The 17,757-nt window shown below is 40.2% G+C and overlaps 1 long non-coding RNA gene across 2 annotated transcripts in view; it reads left to right on the top strand.

The window, feature by feature from the left end:
• The window catches only part of LOC310696986, a 171,395-nt gene that overhangs the window by 84,890 nt on the left and 68,748 nt on the right, over window positions 1-17,757 (top strand). Inside the window, exon 3 of one of the 2 annotated variants that reach the window (XR_014520822.1) lies at window positions 15,668-15,782. The exons of the other annotated variant lie outside the window; for it this stretch is intronic. This is a non-coding gene — a long non-coding RNA (uncharacterized lncRNA). Of the gene's footprint in view, window positions 1-15,667; window positions 15,783-17,757 lie in introns of those variants that run through there. 2 annotated transcript variants of the gene reach the window in all.

A 17,757-nucleotide genomic window follows, 5' to 3' on the forward strand; every position in this document is an offset into this window, starting at 1 on the left:
GATGCTTTGAATTATGGTGCTGGAGGAGACTCTTGAGAGTCCCATGGACTGCAAAAAGATCAAACGTATCCATTCTTAAGGAAATCAGCCCTGAGTGCTCACTGGAAGGACAGATCGTGAAGCTGAGGCTCCAATACTTTGGCCACCTCATGAGAAGAGAAGACTCCCTGGAAAAGACCCTGATGTTGGGAAAGATGGAGGGTACAAGGAAAAGGGGATGAAAGAGGGTGAGATGGTTGGATAGTGTTCTCGAAGCTACCAGCATGAGTTTGACCAAACTGCGGGAGGCAGTGGAAGACAGGAGTGCCTGGTGTGCTCTGGTCCATGGGGTCACAAAGAGTCGGACACGACTAAACAACTAAACAACAACAATTAGAGTTTTTACCCTAAGCAGTTAAGAGTCTAACTAATTAGAGAAAAACTCAGTTTTGTATTTGCAGAAACAGTAATCAGTTGAGACAGTTTGAGTGAAATAACGAAGGAGAAATAGGGTACATAAGAAATTTCCAGGAAACTGCAGCCAGTATCCATGGGAGCTGTAAAAAGTGAAAATGTCTTTTAGGCTGCAGTCCTGGACCTACTTACCTGGGAAGTAAGCCCCATTGACCTCAAAGATGCTTGTTTTTTAGTATCTATATAGAATTGCACTATCACTCTAGCCTAGCAATTGGAAACCTCCACCTCACAAGCCTAACTACGCCCGACAGGCCCCCTCATTTGGCCGTGAGGCTGTTTTGTGGAAAGAGGCTCCGCAGTAGCATTTATAGTATCCTGTGCAGCTTTTTTCTCTCCCTCTGGCAAGCAGAAGACAAATGTTAAGCCAAATAAGCAAATCTATACAGATGTGCTTGATTTGAATAATTTATACGGGCTGCAGAATCCCGCTCTCCATGGACTTGAATTTGTAGTTACCTTGTCATTGAATGCTGTGGAAGATTTTAGGACTGAAGATGCACATTCCTGTTGAGCTGTGTGTTTGGCTGACAAGACACCACATTTACCTCTGTCCACAAAGTACTGCAGGAAAGAGAAAGTTAGCAAGAGTGCCAAAGGCAGTATGTGACTGCCATAGTCAAACGAATGAGAAAGCGGAACTATAATTATATGTAGCCATTTTGACTCACTGCTTTTTTAGATAATCTCTATATTTTCCCCAAACTTTTTGGAATTTTTGTTTAGATTGTCCCCTAATTGTATCCGTCATTTTGGCCAATTCAAGGTAATCAAATAATTTATCTTGCCACTCTTTTTTTGCTTCTATTAGGCTGCTGAATGAAAAAATAACAATAGGGCAACTGACTTTCGGGTTTGGTGGGTGTGCATTGGTAAACGAGGGGACTAAGACTAAGAGAGCTAAATGGGGGTGCTCGTGTAATCTCACTGTATACAAGTTGTACAAGTGACAATAAAGTATTTCAAAAAAAATCTATCTCTTTTCCCCCTCTTTTTCGCTGCCGATGTTGCATGAATATTCTACAGGAATATTCTCTTATTTTCACTTTCAATGTCAGAGTCTAATATGCCCAGCAGAAAAGCTTCTGGTTCTTTTAAATAAAGGTTTGTTTAAATATTTTCTTCAGCTCTTCATATACCATATCCCGGAAGCTCTTAATTTTATTACTGGTCCACCAAATGTGCAGCAGTGTCTCCTCTGCTTGATTACACCTCCAACACACTTTGTATTTTGTTTTATACATTTTGAATATTTTGCTAGGTGTTATGTACCATCCATAGAACATCTTTAGAAAATGTTCCTTTATGGTGTCACAAGCTGTAAATCTCCAATTCTCATTCCAATTTTTTTCCTAATTTCAGCAGCAACATACCAAATCACTTGCACTGGGCTTTATGAACTGACCCGCATGCACCTGCCATCAGTGTGAGCATCTCACTGTTCACCCCGAGAGAGAATGAACTTTTATAAATGCTCACAAAAGGTGAGTGCCTTCCTTCATCATATTCACGTTCCCCATAGGGTCCATTTCCCATGTGGAATTCTGGGACTGGTAGTCCCAGTCTCTGGCATGAAAAGATGCCCCACTAAGGTGTCTAACTTGTGCGAAGCTTCTAGTTATACAAACTATTTCATGTGGGTTTAAAAGTTTCTCTTTTAATAGATGTTTTATAGACACTGTCACATAATCATATCATTCCCCTTTCATAGTCCTGACGAGAAATATGCTTTATAGTGCTAAGAGGGATTACTATTTAAAATGAAAACCATGGTGCCACCATGGGTATATTTACACAGCATTGTGCCTTAATTATTCTCAAAGCAGACATTACCAAACGGCTAATTAATTAGCAGATCTTTTGCACAGGTGCCCAGTGTTTATAAAAAAAGAAGAAGAAGAACCAGAATTACTGTAAATGTCACTTTGGAATCTGCTGAAAGGAGGTAAGTGAAGTGCAGATAGACCACTTTTGCCTGTAATTAATTTCCCTCACTTTCTTTGTTCTTCCAGTACAGTGTCTTTGAATACAGGCCATATGTAAGTGGCAGAACATCTGCCTTGCTTGCAGATGATCATAGGATCAATTCCCAGCATTACCAGGAAGGACTGTTTGAAACCCTGGAAAACTATTACTAGTCAGCATACACAATGCTGAGTTAGATGGACCAGAGGTCTGACTTAGTATGTGACAGCTTCCTATGTTCCAAAGCCCCACTTTGCTCCTATGTCCCCCTTAGATAGTGATAATATGCAGTAAGGCTGGAGGAACATTGAGAAAGTCAATGGTGATTTCAAACAACAGGAGATGTTTTTGTAAAGCAGGGATGGAGAGACCCTGAGAGAAAGTGGCAGTTTGAAACAAAGGGAGATGATTGAGTAGAATGAGAAAGGCTTTGTTGTAACCATGTGGGCTTTTTAGTGTTAGCTTCTGTTTTGAACCCATGCCTGCTACTTCTGGTTAACACTGGTTGAAACAACAACTCCTCAGCATTTCTCTCTTCTTAGTCTATTCAGGCCTTTCCTGTTTTCTTTAAAAAAACACTACTTTTTCCAACTCAGTGTCACTCCCATGAGCACAGGGGAAGGAGAGAGGGGATCATATGATTTGGCAAGCTTCAATGGGATGTCCACCACATTGCAACATTGAATTCCACCCCAAATCTTAATAGTGGCCACCTGCAATTTGATCTTTGGTTGTTAGTTTTTGTTTTTACAAAGGCCTGAAGTTCTTGTCAGTATGCTACTGATGCTTCTTTAACTATGTGCAAAACTGTGCATTTGGTAAGTGGTGCTTTTACAGTAAAAGTTTTGTCCGCTCCATAAATACACAAAATTCAAGGATCATGCTTTACCAGTCATAACCCCTCAGCAATATAGATCAGTTTGAGAAAATACATATTGCATTTATTTTTTCTTGGTCTCTAAATAAGGTCAGATTGCTGCCACCAATTTAACAATTAATTATGTAATTTGCTACTCTTGTTACTCTTGATTTTGTCTAATTGTCTGCTCACTTTAGAAGAGTAATAATGAATAATGATAGTAATGAGTAGGGGTAAAAGAACAATAAACAGCAAATTAAATCTTCCCCTTATGCAGAAAACGAGTGAATTTATATTCTTGAGTGCTGGTTCTATGCAGTTAATTCTATGCCTCACTAAAGGCTTTTATGGCACAGCAGACCAGAGATTTCAGGCTCCAATTGATAACGTAATCCATTTTTGCCTGTACTGTCTGATTAGAATGCAAACGGTTTTCTTGCTTTTTAAATCCACCATCCGTCACACACTGCCAGACAATTCTACTTTGCATTCTTCATATAAGCTACCGCTTAACATTTGTTATGCTACAAAACAAGGATGTAGCCCCTGCTCTGGTGTTCCTTCTCTCTTACCTTAAAGTACAGTCCAATGGTGCCTAGAGGGCAAGCTTTGGCATCATTGGATAGATTGGATCTACCCCTCTGTTGTCAGAGAGAGAGAGAGAGAGAGAGAGAGAGAGAGAGAGAGAGAGAGATCCAATGTCAGAGAATCCATCTCTCATTATGCCAGTTCCTCCAAAGTCCTAACACAACTGACATAGAAGCTTCGATGGGTAGACTGTATCTTACAGATAAAAAGGTAAAGGTAAAGGACCCCTGACAGTTAAGTCCAGTCGCGAATGACTCTGGGGTCAGTTTACTGGCCGAGGGAGACTACGTTTGTCCGCAGACAGTTTTTCCGGGTCATGTGGCCAGCATGACTAAGCCGCTTCTGGCAAAACCAGAGCAGTGCACGGTAATGCCGTTTACCTTCCCGCCAGAGCGGTACCTATTTATCTACTTGCACTTTGATGTGCTTTCGAACTGTTAGGTTGGCAGGAGCAGGGACCGAGCAACGGGAACTCACCCCGTCGCGGGGATTCGAACTGCCGACCTTCCAATTGGCAAGCCCGAGGCTCAGTGGTTTAGACCACAGTGCCACCCGCGTCCTTATCTTACAGATACTCCCTACTTTTCTCCACCATACTGGCTCAAGCACAGAACACTATGATGGTATAACTGCCTTTGTATTTCTCCCACTACTGCCTTGGCAGTAACAAACGCACCTAATTCTTTGCCATAGCAAAATGTTAAAAACAAAGCTGGACTCCTCTAGTAGCTCTGGGATCCACTGTGAGCTTTCTCTTTTTATATTCAGTCCATGCCTTGACATATGAGGTTCCAGAGTCTATGACACAACTCTACAAGTATTAAAGCTAGGCTTCTCCCAAAAGTGGTGCTTCTGGCAATGTGTGCAGGAACTCTACATTAGTGAGACTGAATAAACCCACTTGGATAGCAGTGTCCCTTACAGCTGGACATAACCTTTCCTCAGAAAAAGCATCCCTCTTGGCAAGCTAACCTGTTCCAATTCCAACATGTTACACACTTACCAAATAGCACTGCCGTCATGTTATGAAATATTATAACTTCCCCCTTCACACACAGTTATCTGGAATGAGGCATGGAGAGACATTTTATGTTGTAAATCTGTTTGTTATGGCTGGGGCAATAATCACAGGCCATATGAGGTCCACTTGGAAACTCTGGTCAACATGTGTATTGCTTCAGCTTTGATGAGGGTGAGAGGAGAATGGTTTTAGTTAGCTATATTTCAGTTATTTGAGTATGAAGCCTGACTCTGTCCAGCCTAGTCCTGAAGTGTTGAACTTGAAATGAGGAAACTTAAAATGAAATGCTGCCATGACATCCCACCAGCTCACAGCAAGTCCCTTATCTCTGCATCTCAGCTTCCTATTTATACGAGATTAAATCCACAAATTGGATGAGATAAGGATCAGAAAGTACTCCAAATATGAACAAGTGTTATGCAGAAATAAATGAGTCAAGGAAGTAAACGAAATGAATAAATAACAAAATCTCAAGATTAAAAAAAGCAGTGCAGATGTAAGATAAATTCCCTACAGCATAAGATGTATGGTTGAGAATGGAATAACCAAAATCTGTTAGATATAGTCATGCCTGCTGTATATATGCCCTTGAAGACTTCTCCTAATCCCTCAGAAAAGTGTCTCAATGTATAGACAGAATAATTTGCCTGAATGTCCATAAATAATAAGCTGCAGCCAATGAAGGTTTTTTTCTTTAGCACACGTTTCTGACAGTTTTAATTATAGAGAGAATGAATACTTTTGCTATTTAATTAGTGAAACAAACCTTCAGTGAGCACCTTATGCTTCAAATGTATAGCACTCCATTATGCAGTAACCGAAGTCTGGTTGCTATGACTACTGCAAGCTCCCATAGTGCATTCTGAATTTAGCTGGCCTGTCTAGATCACATAGAATACTAATAAAGTATAAGAGTCCACCCAGCACCATTTCAAGCAAAGTGTGCTGAGTATTTGCGATGAATCAATTTCAGGAATGTTTCCTTCATGCATTTAATGCAAAAAGAAAACCAGTATTTAGAAATTACTGATACCTTATAGAGCTTCCAACTGACTTTGTTGTTTCCCCTGCAGGCCAATTATGTTAACATTCGTTAAAATGAATTTTAATGAATCAATGGGTTGCATCCAGTGCTCTGCTTGGAGTAGACCCATTGAAATTAATGGGCATGTTTCACTTAGGCACATTAATTTCAGCGGGTCTGCTCTGAGTAGGACTTAGCTATTGGTTAACGGAAGTTCAACTCATTCCAAAGCTAATACACAACCATTTTGCTTACCAAATTTTGCAGGGAGGCTCAATGTGTATATCTTAGTTTACAGAGGAAATATTGTTTAAGCATTTGAAATGTGCAGCATTTATCACGTGTAACTACAAAACTAGGGAGAAATCAATTGTTCACAATATGATTATTGAAAGGGAGAAAAGTGCATTCTGAAAAAGATGTGCAAATTCAGTTTTGCACAAGATGTAGGGTATTCTTATCCACAGGGCATAGCTTGGATATATTTCTCCTTGTCCTCTAGAAGCTTGAGGGGAAAGCCTTGGATTATTGATTTGTAACTGTATTTAAAGGGAGCATATTAAAAGGGAATATTGTTAGAATCATACAGATTTGGTGTTCTTCTTGCTGTTATTTAATCTTCCTTAAAATAAAATAAAAATACGTCAAAGCTACCATGTAAGTTTATGTTACTAAAAGAGATACTGCAGAAGAAAATAATAAATGAATGAATACATATTGGTTAGTTGTTGTTCAGCCAAAGGTATACAACACATACAGTCTGACATGTGAAGAGGTTAAAGCCATTGACAAAATTCTTCCACCATTGACTCCTTTCCTCCACAACCTTTCCCAATCTTCAAACATTATATTATGTCCCACATCTCTTGCCCAATCTATCATCACAGATTTAACTTGTGCATCCTTTGTATGCCATTCCAACAATAAATTATACATTTTAGTCAAATTTTTAACTTTAGAGTCCAACAACTCCATTTCCAACTTAGTTTTTTCTGAAGCAAAACCATTTTTCTTAACTAATTTGTACAGTTCATTGATCCGGTGGTAGTGTAGCCAATTTATTTTATCTTTAATTTGATCAAATGGTTTTAATTTGTATCCTTCTTTATCTTCCAAAAACAGATCTGAATATCTCAACCACTTGGTTTCCATATTTAACTTTTTCTGGGCCTTTGCCTCCATTGGCTGTACAAATATAATTTGAACTAATATTCAGAGGAGGGTTGCTGAATCATAAATGTGGAAAAGAAAACTTTAAATAAAGAAACTCTCCTCCACCATCTTTTGCACCAAATGAAGTCTTACCTCAAGTTCAAACCAGTTGGTTTGTTCCACAGTTTGTGATCTCATCTCTTCTAGCACACTTTAGTCCAATTAAGCTCTAATTAACAGGAGAACCTCTGTTTCTTAATGGCAGCACTGGAAGGTTTTCAGCAGGCGAAGTGCTTTTGCACTCATTGCCTCCCTGCCCCCCGCATTCCATGCCAGAGCAAGAGCTAGGTATTGAGATGAACTGAGAGTGAAGTCTATCCCCCCCCCGACCCCCATCCCCAGGGGGAATTTGCAAGGATGATTACCCTCAATCATGCTTGTTTTTCCTTCCTCAATGATCTCCTACTGTTGTGGGAACTGCCTCTATTCAGGCAGACCGGAACCAGCAGCCCAAGCTCTCTTGTCTTTCAGTATTGAAAGTCAATTGAATGTCCTGGTGAAATCTAGAAAATTATTACTTGCAATGATTATTCCTTTCAAGCAAAAAGCATTTCAGTGCCATAACATGTGAATATATGAAAGAGCCACAAAGTTTTAACTTAAGGCATTTGCAGATGACCTAGTTTTGACACTACAGGAGCCGGAATCTAGTACGAAAAGAGTACTACAACTGATTCAAAATTTTGGTCGGGTGGCGGGATTTAAATTAAATAAGCAAAAAACTAAGGTGTTGGGGAAAAATTTGACAGATGCGGAGTTGGAACAGTTTCAGAAAGAGACAGAATTAACTGTGGTTAAAAAAGTCAAATACCTAGGGGTGAACATAACAGCAAAAAATCTGAGTTTGTTTAAAGATAATTATGAAAAATGTTGGTTAGAAATTAAGAGAGACTTGGATAGTTGGTCAAGATTAAAACTTTCCTTGTTAGGTCGGATAGCTGCCATCAAAATGAATGTATTGCCAAAAATGTTATTTCTGTTTCAGACATTACAGATTGTAGATAAGACAGAATGCTTTCGGAAGTGGCAGAAAGATATTTCAAAGTTTGTCTGGCAGGGCAAAAAGCCCAGAATTAAATTTAAAATATTAACAGATGCGAAAGAAAGAGGGGGCTTTGCCCTGCCAGACTTAAAGTTGTACTATGAAGCTGCAGCTTTCTGCTGGTTGAAAGATTGGATACTTCTTGAAGACACGGATGTACTGGATTTGGAAGGTTTTAATAATGCATTTGGATGGCATGCATATTTATGGTATGATAAGGCTAAGATAAACAAGGCTTTTAAGAACCATATTGTCAGAAAATCAGTTTTTAATGTCTGGTTAAAATATAAAGACTTACTGGAGAATAAAACTCCGAGGTGGTTGTCACCCCTAGAGGCTAAGGCCCGAAAAGGAGCCAATATGGAGGCCAATTGGCCAAAATATTGGGAGATACTAGATAGAGATGGTGACAATTGGAAATTGCAGAGTTTAGAGAAAATGAGAGACAAAGTGCGAGACTGGTTACACTATGCTCAGATTAAAGAAGTGTTTAGAAATGATAAAAAGGTAGGATTCCAGGTGGAGAAGTCAAAGTTGGAAACTGAACTGTTAGAACCTAAGACTAAAGTACTTTCAAAGATGTATAACTTGCTGCTGAAATGGAACACACAAGACGAAATGGTTAAATCGGCAATGATAAAATGGGCTCAGGATATTGGGCATAATATTATGTTTGAAGATTGGGAAAGGTTGTGGACCTCTGGGCTGAACTTCACTGCATGTAATGCTTTGAAGGAAAATGTAATGAAAATGATATACAGATGGTACATGACCCCAGTTAAACTGGCTAAAATATACCATTCGTCGGATAATAAATGTTGGAAATGTAAGGAAAATGAAGGAACATTTTTTCACCTCTGGTGGTCTTGTCCTAGAGTGAAGGCCTTCTGGGAGATGATATATAATGAGTTAAAAAAGGTGCTTAAGTACACCTTTACTAAGCAACCAGAGGCCTTCCTCTTGGGCATTGTCGGTCAGAGTGTGTCAAAAAAAGACAGAACATTTTTTATGTACGCAACAGTGGCAGCAAGAATACTGATTGCTAAGAATTGGAAGACTCCAAATCTACCCACTCTGGAAGAATGGCAGATGCAGCTGATGGACTATATGCAACTAGCTGAGATGACCGGCAGAATTCGAGACCTGGGAGAAGAAAGGACGGAAGAAGACTGGAAGAAATTTAAGATTTATTTACAAAAGTATTGTAATTTGGTTGAATGCTGACTGGGATGTCAGAATAGAAATGATTGTCTACCACTAAACTGGATTTAAGACTAAATTATATGTCAATGAACAAAATTATGATTATGGATAAAATGATAATTTGTTTGGAAACAACTGTATAATGATGTAAGTGTCTGCGGGAGGCGTGGGGGAGTCCAAAGTAATAATGGAAAGATGCTATACAATTAATGTTGTTTTTGTAATATGCTTTTGTACTGGGAAAAAACTTTAATAAATATATATTTAAAAAAAAAAGAAAGAGCCACAAAGTTTTGGTCCTTTCACTAAATTTCCAGGTAATATATTGAGCAGCTAGGCATTGAAACTTCTTCCCAATACTAATTTTCAGTGGGAATCTTCAGAAATAACCAAATGGCAAAGGCTGAAGCATGAAAACCAACTATCCTATTCTTAGGCAAGCTTCAGCGGCAGCAGTATCGTGGCAAGATATGTGCAATGTTATTCTAAAGTCCAGTTCTTCATAATTGCATGGCACAATGAGTCACGTTGAAATTGCTGGCAATGGGAATGACTAGTTCTGCTTATGTAATGATCAGGAATTTATTATACCTATGCTCTGAGATCATCTCTACAAGGAAGTTGAATAGTTTAGTCCTGTTTACTCCACCTCTTCCAATGTGTGAGCAGCTACCTTGAAGGACCCTATTTAATTGATGAACCCCCTTGAATGTGATAGTACTTATTCAGAGAAAAGGAAGGGGAGATGTTTCCTAATGGCATGAGTTGCTTGTATTATGGCCACCAGGAAAGAAAATGGAGCATTATACTGGTGGAATAAAACCGAAGGCCTATCCAGTCCAAACCATATCTATGCCTCTGAGGCAGAACAAGGTCATCTACACACAAAAAACCTTCAGATCATCAATGTGTGCAATCTAGTTCACAATGTGACATTGACATCTAACCTGAGAATCTGATTCCATAGTTTCCCCTCTGTTTATGACATCTTTCAATTTTAGAATTCTTCAAACTGCAGAAGCAATATCATTGTATGTATGAAATAATGGAAGACACAAGGATATAGAAAATCAAATGTTCAAAGTTGAAGTTGTTACTTGGCAACAATGACAACATTCTGAAAAAGGCTAGACGTCATAGGTTGTTTGTTGTAGGTTATAAGATGGAGCAGAAGTATTCGAGGCCCATAGATATACAGGGTTCCAGATCATCCAAGCTAACTATTGTACAGGTTCTGCCACAAATAAGTTACTGATGAAGAGAAAAGCATAACATTCTTTGTTATCTCTGATGAAACTGTTCTGAAAAGGCGGGAACTTTCCTAGCCTCAAGTAGTAAAAGAGACCATGCTACATAACTAATGCATAATTGAAAAAAAATAGATTCTTTAATTATCATTTAATTAACAAGGAGATATGAGGACAAAGATTAACAAAATAAAATTGGGTGGGGGGATAAGCTATTTGAAGCAATTAATATTATTTATAGTCTGTTTTTCAAAATTGTAAGCTACCCTTCATCAACTCAACATGACCCTAGTACAGTTTCCAAGAATGCACAAAATACGTTAATGCATAATATATAGCAATCATTAAAAACAACCCATTAAAAACAACCCATTTAATAAAAACAAGCAAAAGAGCAAAAGCATGTGAAGAATGGTTATATAACAGGTACTCATTTACTCCAAATGCCTGGGTGGACCTTACTGCGACATAGTACTTTCAACTTCATCTCCTGAAATGGGGGAAATAGAGAGAATCGCTTAAATATGAGTGTTAAGAATTGCTAAACAGCCCTGTGGGGTTTCTTGTACGCTGCCCAAGATTTCTCGAGGCACTGGTGCTATTGAGAAATCCTAAAGCATGGCTTTTTAATTTCACTGCCCAATAAATGTTAACATATGAAAGAAGAAATATAAATATAAAGTTATAGCATAATGTAACGCAACGTATCAGCTAGAACTTACATCAATTTTGCACATAATTTAATATGGGATTCATTTCAATTGAAACATCTTCTCAAGTAGCAAAGCTTGACTAATCATAATATTAACAGCCATGCCAACTTAATTCTGACCTGGACAAGCCTACAGTAATATCAGACTTGTCCAAGCATTTCAGCTTTGAAGGAGAGGCAGATACAATTCTCAGGGTGGAGATCAGGACTTGCCACTCAACAATGCAAGAAAAAGATGAATCCTACCACTAACAGCTCAATTCTTTTTGTGTCCTGTTTTCTCCGGTCTGGATGCTGCTGCAGTACAGTACTACAAGGGTACCTTCAGGTTACAGACTCCGCTAACCCAGAAATAGTACCTCGGGTTAAGAACTTTGCTTCAGGATCGCACGGAAATCGCACGGCGGTTGGCAGTGGGAGGCCCCATTAGCTAAAGTGGTGCTTCAGGTTAAGAACAGTTTCAGGTTAAGAACGGACCTCCAGAACAAATTAAGTTCTTAACATGAGGTACCACTGTACAGTGGTTACTATGTGTCATTTACGGTAACAGGAATATATGGTGATGGCTGAATGGGGTAGTATAAAAGTGAACATAATTCCATTATTATTTCAATGCAATGATTTCATTTGCAAGAAGGAAGATTGCAATTCTGTTTCTCCCACTCATGGTGCTGTGCATAAAGCAGATTACAGACTGGCTCCTAATAAGAGCCTAGGATAATGCTTTCTTCCCCTTTGCAGCTGACACTGTTTTTGACAAGGAACTGGTATTCATTGCAGCCAGGTAATTTTTCTCAGGAAAATCCTGCCACCCCCACCCTAACTGCACATAGCAACCTGCTTCTCCCAAAGCAGGGGTCAATGAGATCTCACAAGAGCCTCCTAGTTCCCAGGAAGCAAGACAGAGAGCTTAAAAGTTCCTTCTGCTTCTAAGCTCTCTGCCTTCCACGCGTTTTAATTTGTGTGATTTCAAGTGTCTGACCACCAAAGCGCATAAAGTTGAAATCATGCAAGTTTAATGTGCGTATATTGTGAGTCATCTGTATTTATTTCACACAACCAGGCTTGTCAGCATTGTGGAGTTAACTCTCCATTTAGGCTGCAACTGTAGGCATACTGACCTGGAAGTACACCTCACTGGAGCTTACTTTTGAGTGGAGATATACAGGATGGCATGGTTAGTGGCTTTGTAGAATCATGAGAAGCAGGCGCATTTAAAGGAATCTGAGGTTCACCTTACCTGCAGCACCATATTGAGACAATTTAACCACCTCATTTATTACTTCATTTCAGCCACATAAATTAGCATGTAATCAGTGGAAAATAAATTATGTGCTCAACTGAAAGTGCAGGAAGAACATAAGTAGAAAGAATATAATTATCAGAATTGTAATTTAATCAGACTAGTGTTGGCTTTCCTCTTACTTTTTAGGAAAGGAAATGTCTCTTTGGAAGCTAACAGCATCGTCTATATATATGTCCATTTTCGTCCCTTAAATTTACATTAATTGCTCTTCCCATTATTCACCACCGCTGGCCTGTGGCTCCCAGGAATGCTGTGCAGAAGGGAATGTGGTCCTTGTGTTGGGCTCATCCTGCCAGACAGTTTTATGTTGGTTCAGTGCCTTGGTCTTCACATGGTCTTCTCACCTTGGTGATCTCTGTCTTCACTGAGCTGCTAACACAAAGCTTTTAAATTGTGTCCCTCGGTGAACAGCACTTTTTTATGAATCGATCCTAGGCCAAGAGAACCAATAGAGGTGCCTTTTCAGATGAAAGAAGCCTCATATTCTGATCTCTTACAGTGGGATCACTATGGCATTATACCCACTGAGGTTAGAGAAAGGAGCACTTTGAAGAAGAAAATCTGAAATAAAGACAATGAGAAAATCAATCCCTGCAGGTTTATCTGTTTACTAGCAGCTAAAAAAGTCATGAAATCTTTTCTATCGATTTAGTTAGGACCAGGGGGAAAAATGACTTTCAGTGCTATGCTCTCAGATTTTTGTGTTTGTTCTTCATTTTTTTAAAAAATGCTTTCTTAATGAAAAAAGGAATATGTGAATGCCTTTGAAGGTCAGTCAACTGCACTCATGATTCAGCAACATGCTTTTTCCTTCTTTTTGCATATTACGGTTCATAGCCCTGGAAGCCTGCCAAGGTTGTTGGACTCCATCTCCCATCATCCCTGACCATTGGCCATGCTGGCTGGGACTGAAGGCTACTGCAGGCCAACAATATCTGGAAGCTGCCAGGCTGAAGAATGCCATCCTACCCTGTAAACATTTCATAAGATTTCAACAGCCGCTCTTGGTAAAACATCAGTATAATAGGAAAGTTTAGCTGTAGAAATACTAGAAGGTTTTAAGGGGAAACTTTAGATTCATAGTCATCAACTTGAGGTGGGGGGTCTTCATGCTTTAGGGCTGACTTCTCACAACCCCTGTATTTCCATCCTTTTTCCTTCCTTTCAGGCATCTTCCTGGACAGAGCCAAACCATATGGAAATTCATTATCAGATACATACATACATTTGAAAAAGCGGGTGTCACAAGGGGTGGGGCATATGAGTTGTATCTGGGCAGAACTGGGAGTAGGAGAGATATTGCCTCCCCTACTCTCAAGCTGTTTCTCCAATGTAAATCCCTCCCACCTCCCCGGAATCTGCTGCTATAAGGCACTTGTGTTTCCCACCAACACTGATAATAGCAGTCACAAGGCACAGAAGGGAGTATGTTGCTATTGTTGTTGTTCTTGACTGGGAAATGACATGTGTTCCCAACCATCCCCAACCCAACTCCACGTAGTCTGCCCCGTAGAGAGGCTTTAGGGATTATATGGATGAATTGTTCCTAATACCTCATCACTATCAGGAAGTGATGAGTGAAGGTTTGTTGGGTCAGTATCTCCAGGTACACCCTCTCTTCTATAATGCCAACATAGACAAGGTGGTATCCTCCCAATGTTGGTGAACTACAACTCCCATCATTCCTGATCCTTAGCCCTGCCAGCTGCGGCTGATTAGAGCAGCATCAGAAATGCATCATGTTGGCTACCCTTGATTTAACTATTTGGGTAGAAAGGATGGATAACAGAAGTCCAGAGCTGAGAGTATTCAGTGGAAGCTAGAAAGACCAGATCTATTCCGGTCCTGGTGAAAGATTGACCCCCCGCTCCAGTCACTGGTCTGGATGCAGATCAAGTTCAAGTCAAACTAAGTCATAATCTCATTTACAGATATTTTGGAGCACGGCTAGTTTTGTAGAGTATTATCTCCAAAAACACTTTTCAGTTGTGCTTATGTGCAGAGTACACTTAACTCTAGATACTTTGGAACCTCTTCATTCACTTTTGGAAACATCTTCCCATCCCAGAATGTTTGTATATTGGATAATCTGATCAATATCGAAGTAATTAAACTCCTCTTCTGTTCTTCCTCCAGGTTCTTAACACTTCAAAGCATGTGCTGCTTATCAACTCCGTCCCTGGTTCTCTGACTGCATCGTACAGTCTTCTCTATTCCCTAAATCAACTGACCATCACCTTTATTCCATTAACCTCTCTCAAAACCTCCCCTCGCTGCATCAGGACGACTCTCCTTCTCTTATCTCTTCAAACTCACATTTTCCATTAATAGGAACATAGTTCTCCTCCCAGACCTATAAGATGTTTTTGCCGTTTAAAAAGTAAGGAATTGGCCTTTTTCTTGACCTTTGTGGCATACTTTCTGTAGGATAACATTAATTTGGAACTTCAGTGCTCCATTTTAACTCCTTTTCTCCTTTCCCATTTCTTTCCTTGCTGGTTATGAGAATATATTAAAGTGTCTTATACTATGTCAGGCCATTGATCCCTCTAGCCTAGCACAGTCTAACTTGGCAAGGGCCATACTGCAGCTACCAAAGTTCATTTCTAACTAGTGATGACAGGAAAATTACCATGGGACCTTTTGCATGCAAAAGGGAAGCTATGAGCTACCACAAGGAGTCACTACCTCAAAACCTGTTTCCCCTAGCATCTGTATATTATTTAAAAACAGGAAATGCCCAGTAACCTCTAACACATAGAGTGGCATTCATTTAAATTTTATGCAGAGTGGACTCACTGAAATCAATGAACCTGGCTAAGTTAGGTCCAATAATTTCAATGGGTCTTCTCTGAGTAAAACTTAGTTAAATACTACCCATAGTAACAGGAAGACACGGGTGGCGCTGTGGTGTAAACCACTGAGCCTTGGGCTTGCCGATTGGAAGGTTGGCGGTTCGAATCCCCATGATGGGGTGAGCTCCCGTTGCTTGGTCCCAGCTCCTGCCAACCTAGCAGTTCAAAAGCACATCAAAGTGCAAGTAGATAAATAGGTACCGTTCCGGTGGGAAGGTAAACGGCGTTTCCATGTGCTGCTTTGGTTTCGCCAGAAGCGGCTTAGTCATGCTGGCCACATGACCCGGAAAAACTGTCTGCAGACAAACGTTGGCTCCCTTGGCCAGTAAAGCGAGAAGAGCGGCGCAACCCCAGAGTCGTTCGCAACTGGACTTAACTGTCAGGGGTCCTTTACCTTTTTTTACCCATACAGTCATACCTCGGGTTAAATGTGCTTCAGGTTGAGCGTTTTCAAGTTACGCTCTGCGGTGACCTGGAAGTAACGGAGCGCGTTACTTCCAGGTTTCACCGATCGTGCATGCGCAGATGCTCAAAATGATGTCACGCTCATGCGCGGAAGCAGCAAAACGTGACCCGTGCACGTGCAGACGCATCTTACGTTCTACTCAGGATGCGAAGAGGGCTCCGGAACAGATTCCGTTCGCATCCAGAGGTACAACTGTAGCAACAATTCCAGCGGCATTTTGTTTACTGTAATAGAAATATTGTTTCTCTCATCCTTCCCACACTTTATTTTTAAGTATTCTTCAGTTTGTAGATATACTGATTTCATTTCTTTTTAGTTCAGAGCCTAATAATATTTCCTAGTTTTCTTTTTTTAAATTCCCGGCTTTAATTTCCTAAATGCTGATCTCTGGAGCCAAGCACATTCCATGACTACAGTAACTATGAACTGCGTAAGAGGAATCATTTTTGAACCACAATTTTCAACTGATCCTCAAAATACTTACAGAGGAATGATAAAATGAAGTAGAAGAAAGCCAAAGCAAGAAACAAGAGACTATAACTATAAGAATATAGTTAAGGGAGGGATAAAGCTTTGGGGCTTGATCACATGGGGGCGGGGGGAATTCATCACAGTCTGAATCCATGACCCGTCGTGGATTATATAGGGCACAGTGTTGCCACCAAAAATGGCTCAAAGTGTAGCAGGTATGTTCTTTCTAAATACAGTGGTACCTCAGGTTACATCCGCTTCAGGTTACATACGCTTCAGGTTACATACGCTTCAGGTTACAGACTCTTCTAACCCAGAAATAGTGCTTCAGGTTAAGAACTTTGCCTCAGGATAAGAACAGAAATCGGGCTCTGGCGGCGCGGCAGCAACAGGAGGCCCCATTAGATAAAGTGGTGCTTCAGGTTAAGTACAGTTTCAGGTTAAGTACTGACCTCTGGAACGAATTGAGTACTTAACCTGAGGTACCACTGTATTACATTTCTAGACACCCAAGGGTAAAACCATTCTTTTCTGCCATGAAGCTCCATCCAACAGGCCTTTGCGTCATCCACTCTGCCATGAAAACATATAAGATGACTGCCAAACCCATTCCTTAGGACGGGAGTGGGCAACAAAAATAATAGAATTTAGAAAGGGTTCCTCATGCCATGATGCATTTTCCTCGACACGTGTCCTCTGGGGAGTCTCTACCTGGATATAGTTTGTCAGTCTATTAGTCTTACATTATTTGGGATACCAACAAATGTTCAAGCCGCTCACATTTTATCCTCACAATAATGCTGCAAGGTGAGCTGGTTTTTCATATAGATTAGCTCCTCCTCCTCCTCCTCCATATTTAGGGCAAATACAGTCATAGATGTCACATGGGTGGGGGCCAAATCTTGGGATTTGGTTTCGCCTCCGATTGTTTCATGTGTTCATTGGATGCCTGACTGTAGGCAGGGAAAACTGAATGCCTGAAACACATCATGAAGCCAGAGCCTTACACACATACAGCTGAGGTGCCTTGTTCAGTGAGCATGCACTAATCAGGCTGAGGCACACTGAATGCACAGGGAAGGAGCAGCATAATGTACGGCAAAGATTAATCACTTGCCGACCGTTAGACCTATCCAAACCAAATGTCCTAACTGCTATGCCACACTGACCCGATTATATTGATTTAGGTTACGTGTCTAGAACAGAACACACATTGGGCCATAATGGAAATAGACAGCAATGATCAGCTTGGAAGTACAAGCTGTTGCTAAGGGATCACTAGTCAAGTTTGACCAAGGAAATCACTGAAACCACCCATTATTTTCTATATTTC

Source organism: Podarcis liolepis (genome assembly GCF_965112155.1).
Source record: "Podarcis liolepis genome assembly, chromosome: 2".
Lineage (NCBI taxonomy): Eukaryota > Metazoa > Chordata > Lepidosauria > Squamata > Lacertidae > Podarcis > Podarcis liolepis.